Below are 12,041 nucleotides of genomic sequence, written 5' to 3' on the forward strand. Positions count from 1 at the left end.
TCATCTATTTTTCTGTATTCATCTGTGTGTAAGATTACATTTATAAATTCAACAGTGTACTACCCAGACAACAAAGGTCCAGTATTCAGGTAATCAACATCTATTCAAAGTTAAGAAGATAAACCTTATTGTAATCATTCTATTTTCAGCTCTCTCACTCACTCACACAATGATATTCCACATCAAATGATCTCAGATTTTGGGTGAGGAAAAATTAAGCAGCTTATTGTGGATAGTACTTCATCTTAACATGAAACAAATATAACCTGAATTATTTAAATCATTAACAGGTCCCAACTCTCTGTGCTTTAGTACAGAACATACAGTAACTCATTTATTATTAACATGAGCTCAGTACATGGCTGTATTCTTCAAACTATTTCTTATACTTTATATCTATGTGCTTTATATCTTATTTTCATTCCATATGTTATTTATATTTTATATTTCTACTGCTATATTCTGTAAATGAGTTCAGTGAAAATTAATATGGTTATTAATATAGTTACACAGTACACATTGCTGCGAGAGCTAAAAGCACTGCTAGGGAGAGTCAGGATGGGATAGGATGTGGGTAATGGAGAGAGAGAAATAGGAGAGGAGGACAACAGCAAACACAGATGCAGAAGCAGGTCAGGTCAGAAAAGCACATTTCCTTAGAAATAGGCCTCATTTCTATTCTTCTGTGCTTTGTAGACAGGACATCAAGCACAGAGGCACTGATCCAGAGTGGCTGAGAATGCCTCAAAAACTTGGCTGTACCACACACAGCATGGTAAGTTACATTTTTACCTGCATAATTTGTTCTATCATGAATAATCTTTTTTTCCCCCCATTTTCTTTCTTATTTCCTTAGCTACTTGTTATTATATGTGATCTTATTGTGTTGTGCATAATTCAATCACAAAAAAAGAATAAATTAACAGGTATATCTGTGGATATTTAGCTAATTTGATCAATGATTGCTTTACTTTTTAGGGATGTTTTGTTGACTGTGCTGCAAATAAGAAAGGCAGGGCAAAGAGAGCTTTTCTTGAGGTCGGAGTGACTGTATACAGAAAAGATTACTTGGAACGGCACGTCACTGAAGCACCACCAGGAGAGCATCAGATGTCAGGCCTCTTGTTTCATCTGGTGGGTTCTGATTTCAACAGCCGTTTTGTAATAACTTCAGTATATTCAAATCCATTTTTAATAACTTTGTCATTTACAGGCATCTCAATGATGGATTCCTCTGAGCCAACTGTTGTTTTAGAGCACGAGGCAATCATTGGTGGGTTCAAGGGCCTTTACTGGCTCATTAAAAAAGTAACTGGCCCCCCACACAAACTACCCAAAGCTGTTGAGCCTGGCTGAGCTTCTAGGATGTAACTATTTCAAGAGATTAAAGGTAAAGGTCCCCTAGCCATAATTTCAAATTTAATTCAATCTTAACATTAATGAATACATTTTTTAAATATTTTATATTTTACTTTTCCCAACGTCAGATTGACCAGAGGAATAATTATAGATCTCATCGTATCATTGACGGAATGCTTGAGATCTTAGCAGGAGTCATCGAGGAGCCGACTTCCAGGCTAGCACTGATGTCTCTATGTCCAGACTGCTTCATTTGCATGTCTGCTATAGGACCATTTATTTTGTCTGATTTTAGAATTGCATACATCCTTGGTCCGAATGAACTTTTAATACTAAATACTTGCCTTTGCTTTCTCTCAGATACCTGGATAAAGAGGGACATGTGTTCAGTCAATTCCTGGACTTGGTCTCTATTGACGATGGCAAAGCAGACTCTGTGTTGTGACAGCCATCAAGGATGTAATCTTGAGGAAGGGCCTCCCAACAGAGAAACTCTATGGACTTGGGACTGAGGGGGCAGCCGTGATGACAGGTAAATATTTAATGCCTATGTGAGCTTGTTTTGTCTGTTGTATCCCATGCTTGTCACTCATTGATTTTATATACATTTTGGCGGCGTGTGAATGGGGTCCCTATTCAATGGGGGTGAATAGGGACCACCTTTAAGAACTTCATTTATTTTTCAGAAACAGTGCAAATCGTACTGCAACACTCGGGGCAGCATCGGCTACCCTGGGTGTCAGTGATCTGAAAATAAAGGTAATAGTTATTTGATACCATTGTAGTTATCTTCTGTCTATTCATAACTAATCATTCTGTCCTTTATTGCAACATTTTCAGGAAGTGAAGGATACAAGCTGGCTCTTTCAGCACAGGGTCATCGAGACCCTACTGAGGAACTTGAGTGCATTCCTTGGAGCCTTGGCAGAGGAGGCAGAGATGAGAAGATGTCCAGTGGCAAAGGGACCCTACACATTCTGTGCTACATACAGATAAAGCGGCAGCAGTTTACCTCCAGGCTGATGTTTTGCCCCACCTCGCATGTCTGTCCAAAATCTTTCAAAAAGCAAATGTCAACTTTTTACAAATCAAGGAGCAGGTAAGCTTAATGTGTTTATTATCTATATTATCATCTATTTATTCAAATCTGTTTGATTTCACACATTGAAATGAGGGTTGTTTGCAGGTCTGACCAATACTTAACAGCATCTTTTCTTTTTTATATATAGGTTCCTGTCACAATTCAGTCTCTGGCTGGACAGACTCCACTCCCTGGATCATGCCTGCCTCGCCTCCATCAGGACCTCGATGATCCCCAAGGACTCGGAGCCAGCACGAGGAGGAGAGGAATAGGAGAGGGCGAGATGTCATGAAGCGCTGAGGGAGGAGCAGTGAGCCAGAACCCAGCGAGAGGTAAATGTCCAATTTTGAAACTATGAATGAGAGAAAATGGAATTTATACTCCTGAATAGACTATGGCCTGGCCCTTAATGACGGAGGTAACAGTGGGTGTAGGCTCTTTCTAAAAATATGTTGATTTATTCATTGTAGGTCATCCACCCTTACATAACTGGCCTGGAAACACACCTGGAGAGGAGGTTTCATGATCTGGACATTCTTGGGGCCTTCAGTATCTTGGGACCCGCACCGCAATCAACCACTCTACAAGATGATACAATCAACATCTCTCATCTGCGGACTCTTGCCAGGAAATGTTGCCCTGAACATGAGAATGAGGTCCTGCAGGAGTGGTCCTCGTTCAAAAATCATGTCCTTCCTGGGGCATTCACGGTGGGTCAATTAAGCTGATTCTGACTACAATCAACTACAGTTCACAATACACACACATAGACTAATGCCTTGGTAAACCAAATGTTGTTTCAAGAACAATAACCAGGAGATCATGAGTCTGCTGGCAAGCGAGTTTGATGAGTGGACCAACCTCTACCCCTGTCTGAGCCTCCTTGCAGGCATTGCACTTGTTTTACCCGTTTCCTGTGTCAATTACAACGTGATTTCTCAACGGTGAACAGGGTAAGAGCATGACCTTGAACAGGACAACAAATAATCATGCATTTTCTTCATATTAGTGCAGTTTGTGGTATTTTCTTTGCTTTATCCTCAGGTGAAAACAGACCTGAAACCAGCTTCAAGGTGAACACCTGGCTGCCTGCCTGAGGATCTCCATAAACGGACCCCATCCTGAGGCCTTCTCATGTAATAGGGCATTGGAATATTTTTTCAGAAAGCCCCATAAAATAAAATGTTCAAACACATCTTGCAAACTTTGCAACAAGTAGGCTGTGGAGCAGTCAAATGAGCGCTCTGTATATAATTTGAAAGTAAGGCACAACTGGCTTTCTGTCAGGCTGTCACAGTCTGTAGTAAGATGCCAAAGGGGAAACATGTTATGCTATTATTTGGATTTATTATTTATATTTATTTATGTTATATTTGAATAAACAAATCTAATACCCCGATCTTATGTACATTCTATTATTATTATTATTATTGTTATGTATGCACTCGGAAACACTGGGCAGGTACTATACTGTACTATATACTATAAAATGAATGTACAACTTCAGGACATAATTCAGTAAACTTACCCATGTCCCTCCGGCTTGTGTCACTCACATGCTCCATCATTTCTACATTTGATTTTATACAGAAAATGATTAAACTGTTTCCCCTGTATTAGAGAAGCCTGCATGTTTTATGACGCTTCCTCTCGTTTCCGTGCAGCAGATTCTTCAGAGGACCCATTCAGCTCCCGTCAGGATGAATCCTCAGAGGGCGTGAGTCACAACTTTGTGGTGGAGGGTCTCCTCCAGGGGACCAGAGATTTAAGCATCACACCCAGAGACAACCGTGTTTAGCAGGAAGGCCCGTTCTTTCATCACAGAGGAGATCCTGGAAGCCCTTCGCAAGGCTGACCGCAAGGGCCGGGACGTGGTGGTGGGCCTGTCCAACGCCTGCTGCAAGTGGGGCTGCAGCAAGAGCGAGATCAGCTCCCTTTGCTGAGAGACCCCCACACCCTTCATGTGAGAGGGAAGACACAGGCAGACGAATATGTGTACAACACACATTTATACATCCGCACTTCTGTTTCACTCTTTATAAATCAATCAAATGTCTTCAGTGAAACTGTTAAACAAAAGTTTAAATTGTTGTTTTATTTTGAGTCTGAATGAATGGAAAGGGCTGCTTGTGTCCATAAAGTTTCTGTGTAATTTCTGCAAAATAAAACTCATTTTTGGCTTTTTACATATCATTCAGTTGTTTTTACCTTCTTATATTTTGCTCGACTGTCTGAAATGTGAGCACTAAGCAACATTTAGCGAAGTTACAGTGGCAAGAAAAAAACTGCGTTTAGGAGTCAGAAACCGCAAGCAGAACCGGACTCATGTTGAACGGACGTCTGCTGAAACTACGCTGGGCTCAAAGGCTTTAAATATTTAGGCTGGGCTTGTAAACTGGGATAGAGGGAGATGTAGAAAGAAAGAGATGGATAGAAACAAACAGAGCATCAACAACAACAATGAATACAACAGACGTGACTCTCAAGATTATGTATGTTATTAATCTTGTGTTTGTATAATTCCTTATACACACCAGTAGTTTGCGTGATAGAAATTCATACCACCACTATTTTACTGACAGTGCTTTGTGTTGTTGTTGTTGTTGTTAAGGCTATTCTAAGTTTCATGGTAAGTAAAAGTACTTCATAGTACCTGTGCATGTAGTCTAAGAAGTACTAAGTCCAACCATATCAGAATCATTGTGTACTTATGGAGGAAAATGTTTTTACAAGACATCAAAGTCAGAAAAAAAGGCTCATTATAGTGATTTATAAGGGACTTTGACAGTGGATTTCTCAGAAAGCACACAGTAAAAGTACTTCATAGTACCTGTGCAATATCAGAATCACTGTTTACTTAGGTAAGAAAATATATATAATTATTGTTTTCTCCAAAAAAACTGTTTTGTTTTGTTTTTTACTTGTGAACACCTTATTTTGAAAAACGGAAGTTACCGCAGACTCGCAGTATTATTCTCACACTAACTTCCCCGACCTCCGAAGCTATTCCCTGAACAGTATTGTGTTTACTCCCGTTTCATACACGTGTATCTCATAGTCAGTTTTATGGTAAGACCTAGACATTTAGCACTTGACTTCATCGCTCTCTCTGTCTGTTCCTCCTGCTCGCTCTGGAGTCCGGAGCATTTACCATAAAGATCAGAATACGTGGGCACTTGAAATTTAGGGGCGGCTCACTTCACCATGTAAACTCAAGGAGCGGCTGTCTTCTTGTTTGACATTTTATAAATATGACCACTGATGACTGACTTGTGCTCTTAACTTCTGTAGTTTCTAATACCATACGAACCTGGAAGTGTTTTACAACTTGACAAAGTCAGCTGGTTTAGGTATCATAATATTTTGTTGTAAATCCCCTCGCATAGTTTCGCGCACCTCGCCGTACTTCCGGTGCCAAACTGCGCAGGCGCGTACGATCGCTAACATACGTCATCATTGTGTCAACAGGGTTGAGTAGACGCTTTGATGTGTGACGTAACAATCCATAACTCGCTTATAATTAGATTTAGGATTTTCAGATCAAGATTGTGAACAGACAGTCAAATTTATCAGAATAACTATATCCCTTTAACTGAACCCAGAGAAGTTCATCAAAGCGAACAGTCATGAAATCAAACAAAAAGAAAGGAAGGAAGGGGAAAACTTCAAAAAGCTCTCAACAGAAAAAGTCTAATCTCAAACAAAGCACAATGGATCCATCTAACATGGAAAAGGAAGCAGCATCTTTAGCTCCTAGAGACAATTCCTCTACCCAGACTGATGCTCCTGTCCAAGACAAGACCAAGGATATGTGCAGAGAATCTGAAGAGAAGAATGACCAAAATGATATGGTGAAAGAAGAAGAGGAAGCATTAATTACCCCAGAAGAATATACTGAATGGCTAATCCAGGATGCAATGAAGACGGCCTTCGAAGGCCTCCAAGAGATAAAAGAGAAAGAAGCCATGTGGGAAGCCGAAGGCATAGACTATGAAGAATACTGCCGGAGGTTGGATGAGTATTATGATGAGTATTATTCAGCCCGTGAGATGGAAGCTGAAAATCTAACAAAGTGTAAGGCTAGGTTTCTTATTTGGAGGAAAAATAAATCAGAGAAAGAGAAAGTTCCTGCAACTTCGTCCTCCACCGATTCAATTGTGAAGCCTGAGGTCATGGTGGAAGAACATGTTAGAAATAACACACCACCTTCTGCAGAGGTTAGAGAGATGAGATCTAGCTCTCCCCTTCCTAAAGATTCATCTCCATCCACCTCAATGTGCTCCAGTGAGGTTGTAACGATCGACACAAAGCAGGGGATAATTAATATGGACACAACTCCGTCCCTTTGCAATCATTTGGAAATGGATGAACTTTTTGAGTTTGCTAATACAGAGGAAAACTTTGCTGAGCAAGAAGACCCGAGCTCTGTCCTTGTGGAAGCAGCATCTTTAGCACCTAGAGACAATTCCTCTACCCAGACTGATGCTCCTGTCCAAGACAAGACCAAGGATATGTGTAGAGAATCTGAAGAGAAGAATGACAAAAATGATATGGTGAAAGAAGAAGAGGAAGCATTAATTACCCCAGAAGAATATACCGAATGGCTAATCCAGGATGCAATGAAGACGGCCTTCGAAGGCCTCCAAGAGATAAAAGAGAAAGAAGCCATGTGGGAAGCCGAAGGCATAGACTATGAAGAATACTGCCGGAGGTTGGATGAGTATTATGATGAGTATTATTCAGCACGTGAGATGGAAGCTGAAAATCTAACAAAGTGTAAGGCTAGGTTTCTTATTTGGAGGAAAAATAAATCAGAGAAAGAGAAAGTTCCTGCAACTTCGTCCTCCACCGATTCAATTGTGAAGCCTGAGGTCATGGTGGAAGAACATGTTAGAAATAACACACCACCTTCTGCAGAGGTTAGAGAGATGAGATCTAGCTCTCCCCCCTCAAGGAGCCACAGAAATGCAGATATCAAAAGTGAAGTCCCAGAGAAGTAAAAGTGTCTTCATCAAAAATCTTCATCAAACAGAAAAAGAATAAGCCCCCCCCTTTATACCTCACCAACCATTCATTTTCTCCCCTTTTATCTCCCCCTTTAGCTCCACCCCCTCCCCAAACCTTTCACTTTATCACCTTATTCCCTCAGTTCTATAAAAACTGAAGCTGATAAAGTTGATTGTTGAAATTATAAATAGTGCACAACAACTGCACAATTTGTTGAAAAGTAATCAATATTAGACCCTAGCTTTCCCTTTTCTGCCTTTTAATCCTTGTCTCTCTTATTTAGGTTTACTCCGGGTGCTCCGGTTCCCCTAACACGAATTCTTAATTCGACTATAAAAAAAAATCCAATTTGAAAAAGAATAAATAAAGTAATTGACTTGAACCAGAAAATGACATGGAAAAAGTGATTATTTGCAAGTTATCTTAGGTTGACTGTTTTTTCAGAGTTGATCTATGCCACCCACCATTCTGATGTAGGCTACTACACAATGTCTTCTGTTTCTGTCAAAAGAAATCAAAACATTTTGACATTTTTGGGGCACTGGTGGGGCAGTGGTTAGTGCGCACGCCCCATGTATGGAGGCTGTCGTCTCAAGCAGGCGGGCCGCTTCCCGCCTGTGGCTTCTTTCCCGCATGTCGTTCCCCACTCTCTCTCCCTGATTTCCGACTCTATCCACTGTCCTATCTATCCATTAAAGGCACAAAAAGCCCAAAAATAAATCTTTAAAACAAAACATTTTGACATTTTTGTTGCCTACATAGTAAATCTGTTAAGGTAAGATCTGGAGAAAACAAATGTAACTCTTCAAGATCGTGTTTTCTGGTGAGTAAAAAAAAAAGTGTGCTCAAACAGACCGTTTGGAGACTTTTCCTTCATGAAATCACAAAGGGCAGTAACCCCTCCCCCAGGTGGGTGACACTCCCACAGCTAGGTGAGAAAGCCTGAGCCACCCAAGCCTGTAGCAATCTGTAGCATATTAGTTTAAAAAAAAAGTCTTCCTGGCAGAATGTACACCCCTGTATTCTTGACTGCACTCACAGATCATGAGTAACCGTAGTAGTTTTTGAGAAAAATAAATGTAAATTCTGCTCAAATTGCATTGAGATGCTTTGATATTTTAGTCATATTGATTATTTTATTTTGAAGAAATCTCTGACAGATATTTCAATGGATTCTTGTGCCTCATGTCCCTGGCTGTCATCCTGAGAATTTTCAGCAGATTTTACTCATATGCTGATAATTCTCAGGATAACATCCAGGGACATGAAGAGAAAGAATCCATTGAAAGATCTTTGTCACCTCTTTTTCAAAATGAAATAATCTAAATGAGTAAAATATCAAAGCATCTCAATGCAATTTGAGCAGAATTTCCCTTCATTTTTCTCAAAAACTATACAGTCAAATCTGCTGCTAATTCTCAGGAAACAGGCCAGGGACATGACGAACAAGAACCCATTGAAAGAGCTTTGTCACCTGTCATAGATTTTTCAAAATAAAATAATCAATATGACTAAAATATCAAAGCGTCTCAATGCAATTTGAGCAGAATTAAACTTAATCTTTCTCAAAAACTTTTCAGTTAAAGCATCTTAAAATGTAGAGAACTCATACAATTTTTAAATACATTTTTATATTATTTTACACGTCTTATTTAATAACAATTTCTCAAAATACGCGGCCGCATTTCTCATTTTTGGGTGCTACGAGCACCCGTACTGTAATTCCTTGTTTAGACACTTTTTAAGCACCGGCTGGCTTGACCGGGTTTTGCAAAAGACGGCTCACTTGACCACGGTAAAAGAAGGAATGCGGCCGTGCAAAAGATACCGTCAATAATAACGGCTGACAGAAAAAAAAAACACTATGTTAAGACAAGAAACTTTCACTGGATTCTTATTCCTCGTGTCCCTGGCTGTAGTCCTGAGAATTTTCAGCAGATCTTACTGTATAGTTTCTGACATAATTAAAGGTAAAGTCTGCTCAAATTGCATGAGTGATATCTCGAGGTGAAATATTTGACAAATATTTCAATTACAAAAAAGAAGAATAAACATCATTATATGAAGAGAAATCCATAGATTACACTTTCATAGTGCAGCAGGATCTGTTTACACCTTCATAAGTATTCAAATAAATGTAATTCAGTAGGCCTAGATGTTTTTTAATAAAATGCAAGATCTTTTAACCGTCCTGAACTGTGTTAATAGATTGTAGTTCTGTAGTCATCCAGTAGAGTTTAGTGTTGGACTGAGTCCAAACACATGACCGTCTTTATACCTCCAAACCCTTTTCTTTATATAACTAACTTTGTGGTTAACTCCGTTTACTTTACCATTTGTAGTCTTTTAATGTCCGAATGTCGTTGGAAGTTATTTTCCATGTTTAATAATCATGAAGTGGCTCTTACAGACATGTCTTCTTCATGATACCTTGCATGGTGATACATTTATTTGGAGATGCAGAGTGAAATCCAAAGTGGTAAAAAGCTTCTGTATTTCAAATAAATCCCAAAATATGTAAAAGTAGTATAATAGTTCAAACTCAGAGACTTGTAGGTAAAAGACAAATCTACATAGCAAGTTATTTGTTTGTTTTTGTATTATTTATATATTTGTTTATTCATTCATCAGCTGGGATTAATATTGATTTCTAATTCATTGAATCCATTTTTTCACTGTATCTTGCATTATTTGATTTACTATTTCTGTCTACTTTTTTTCCATAAGTGGGTGTGTTACTTTATGTTCAACTTATTGTTACTGAACAGAAACTGTCTACCTTTTCTGCCCTGATGGTCGTGGCTTTTAACCTCCATCAAACATGAAATAAAGCCTGCAGACATACCCATGTTGCACGTGTCTGCAGGTCTTCTCTCAGCTCACAATGAGCCGGTACATCAGCTCAGTGGTTTCTTGTTGAGTGTTGGCTGGCAGGCAGGCAGGCAGGCAGGCAGGCAGGCAGGCAGGCAGGCAGGCAGGCAGGCAGGCAGGCAGGCAGGCAGGCAGGCAGGCAGGCAGGCAGGCAGGCAGGCAGGCAGGCAGGCAGGCAGGCAGGCAGGCAGGCAGGCAGGCAGGCAGGCTGGCAGGCAGGCAGGCAGGCAGGCAGGCAGGCAGGCTGGCAGAAAGACGGGGTGATTGATTAGATCCCAGCTGGAGAGTTGTCACTTAATGTGGTAAAGTATATAAATAAATGCTCATTTAGTTATATTAGAAATGTGAGTGGGCTTAGATGTTACACCCCTGTACAGCGTACTGTAAGGGGAGAAATAAAGAAGAAACAAACAAACACCTTGTTGCTGGCTTTCATTCAATGGTGTAATGAATGACGCTCAGACAACACGCTCCCCCTGCTGGCGCAAAACCGGAAGTGTAAAACAATAACAAAAGCTTAAGACCAAACCAATCAATTACCAATATGCTTTTAAACTTAACCTTAGCAGCATGAATTAACATTAAATTATAACTACTTTTTTAGCATTTTTAAAGGATATACAACATTTTAGAAAGACACTAGTTTTAACATGTATTATTAATTTAACTTAGTGCACAATCTTATATCCATTACACTAGCTGGCAGTTATTTGCTTGATTTGTAGTTATATGAGCATGAGTTATTATTCCGCTTGCTGCTTTCACTTATTACTTGTCTCTCCATATTAAGTCCGAATTATTTTGCCACTGTTACTTTGTCATAACCAGAGCTTGAAACTAACTTTTGTCAGGAAGCTGGGTTCAGAGTTTCAGCAGTTGATATTATTTTATTTGCAGTCTAAACCTGGTTGAGCTGCCTACATGTCAGGTGAAACTTACACACTTCTTAACCACAGCCAACATTTGGCTGAGAGCAGGTGAATTTCAAGACCCATTCAAAACATTAGAACACCTACATTGATTGAGCAAGTATGTATTATTATGTCTTTTTGTAATTTCTGGGTCATGCTCCCATCAGCTCCCATCAGCCATCAGAATTCAGAGGTTAAAGTCACATAGGCCTTACCAAAGTTTTAATAATGTCAACATATGTTTTTGTGTACACTGTGACGGCCCCTGCTTGTATTTTTATAAGCTGGTGTCTATGTACTAATGTGCCTGTGTTTTCCTCGAGATGCCAAAGGAGATGGTCTGCATCCACTTCAGTTGGAGCACCTGGGTCTGTTGCCCAGCCGCAGCTTTCTGCAATCTTGCTCTTTTTTTGCCCTGCCAGACCAGTGCCTGCACCTTTCGTTTCATGAAGCACTTTGTGTAAGTGCACTCTTCAATACCTTCCACCACACTATGTTTTCACACACACCCACACGCAAGTCTGTGTGTTAAGATAACTGATTGTAGATTCATATTTTCTGTGTCTGTTTCACAGCAAATCAGTGGTACAGCATTTTCCTAAACACATGAAAAATCCTTGAGCAGATGTTGACCAGCTTGAAAACGTGAAAAAAAAAAAACAATATTGAAGAGTTCCAAAGAGTTCATCAAGCATAATCAAAGCTCAAACGCTCACTTTTTAATGAAAACGATCCATCAGCGTGATCGTAGTAGATTTGAATGCCATCTACACTACTTCAAACAATATTTTTTTATTAAATCACACTCATGA

General features: G+C 39.7%; 2 long non-coding RNA genes across 3 annotated transcripts; both read left to right on the top strand.

Moving 5' to 3' along the window:
• The first annotated feature begins 640 nt into the window (after positions 1-640).
• On the top strand, positions 641-1,617 carry LOC136183127 (uncharacterized). Its single transcript, XR_010668946.1, has 4 exons — positions 641-775; positions 979-1,134; positions 1,214-1,390; positions 1,488-1,617. It is a non-coding gene; the product is annotated as an uncharacterized lncRNA (long non-coding RNA).
• A 1,023-nt stretch (positions 1,618-2,640) lies between these two features.
• Positions 2,641-4,981, top strand: LOC114922065 (uncharacterized). Of its 2 annotated transcripts, none has more exons than XR_010668945.1 (5): positions 2,641-2,772; positions 2,911-3,150; positions 3,245-3,393; positions 3,485-3,576; positions 4,108-4,981. It is a non-coding gene; the product is annotated as an uncharacterized lncRNA (long non-coding RNA). The 2 variants fall into 2 exon arrangements; XR_003810270.2 differs by having other exon boundaries at positions 4,105-4,980.
• Positions 4,982-12,041: the final 7,060 nt, after the last annotated feature.

The sequence above is a fragment of the Labrus bergylta genome, chromosome 16 (genome assembly GCF_963930695.1).
Source record: "Labrus bergylta chromosome 16, fLabBer1.1, whole genome shotgun sequence".
Lineage (NCBI taxonomy): Eukaryota > Metazoa > Chordata > Actinopteri > Labriformes > Labridae > Labrus > Labrus bergylta.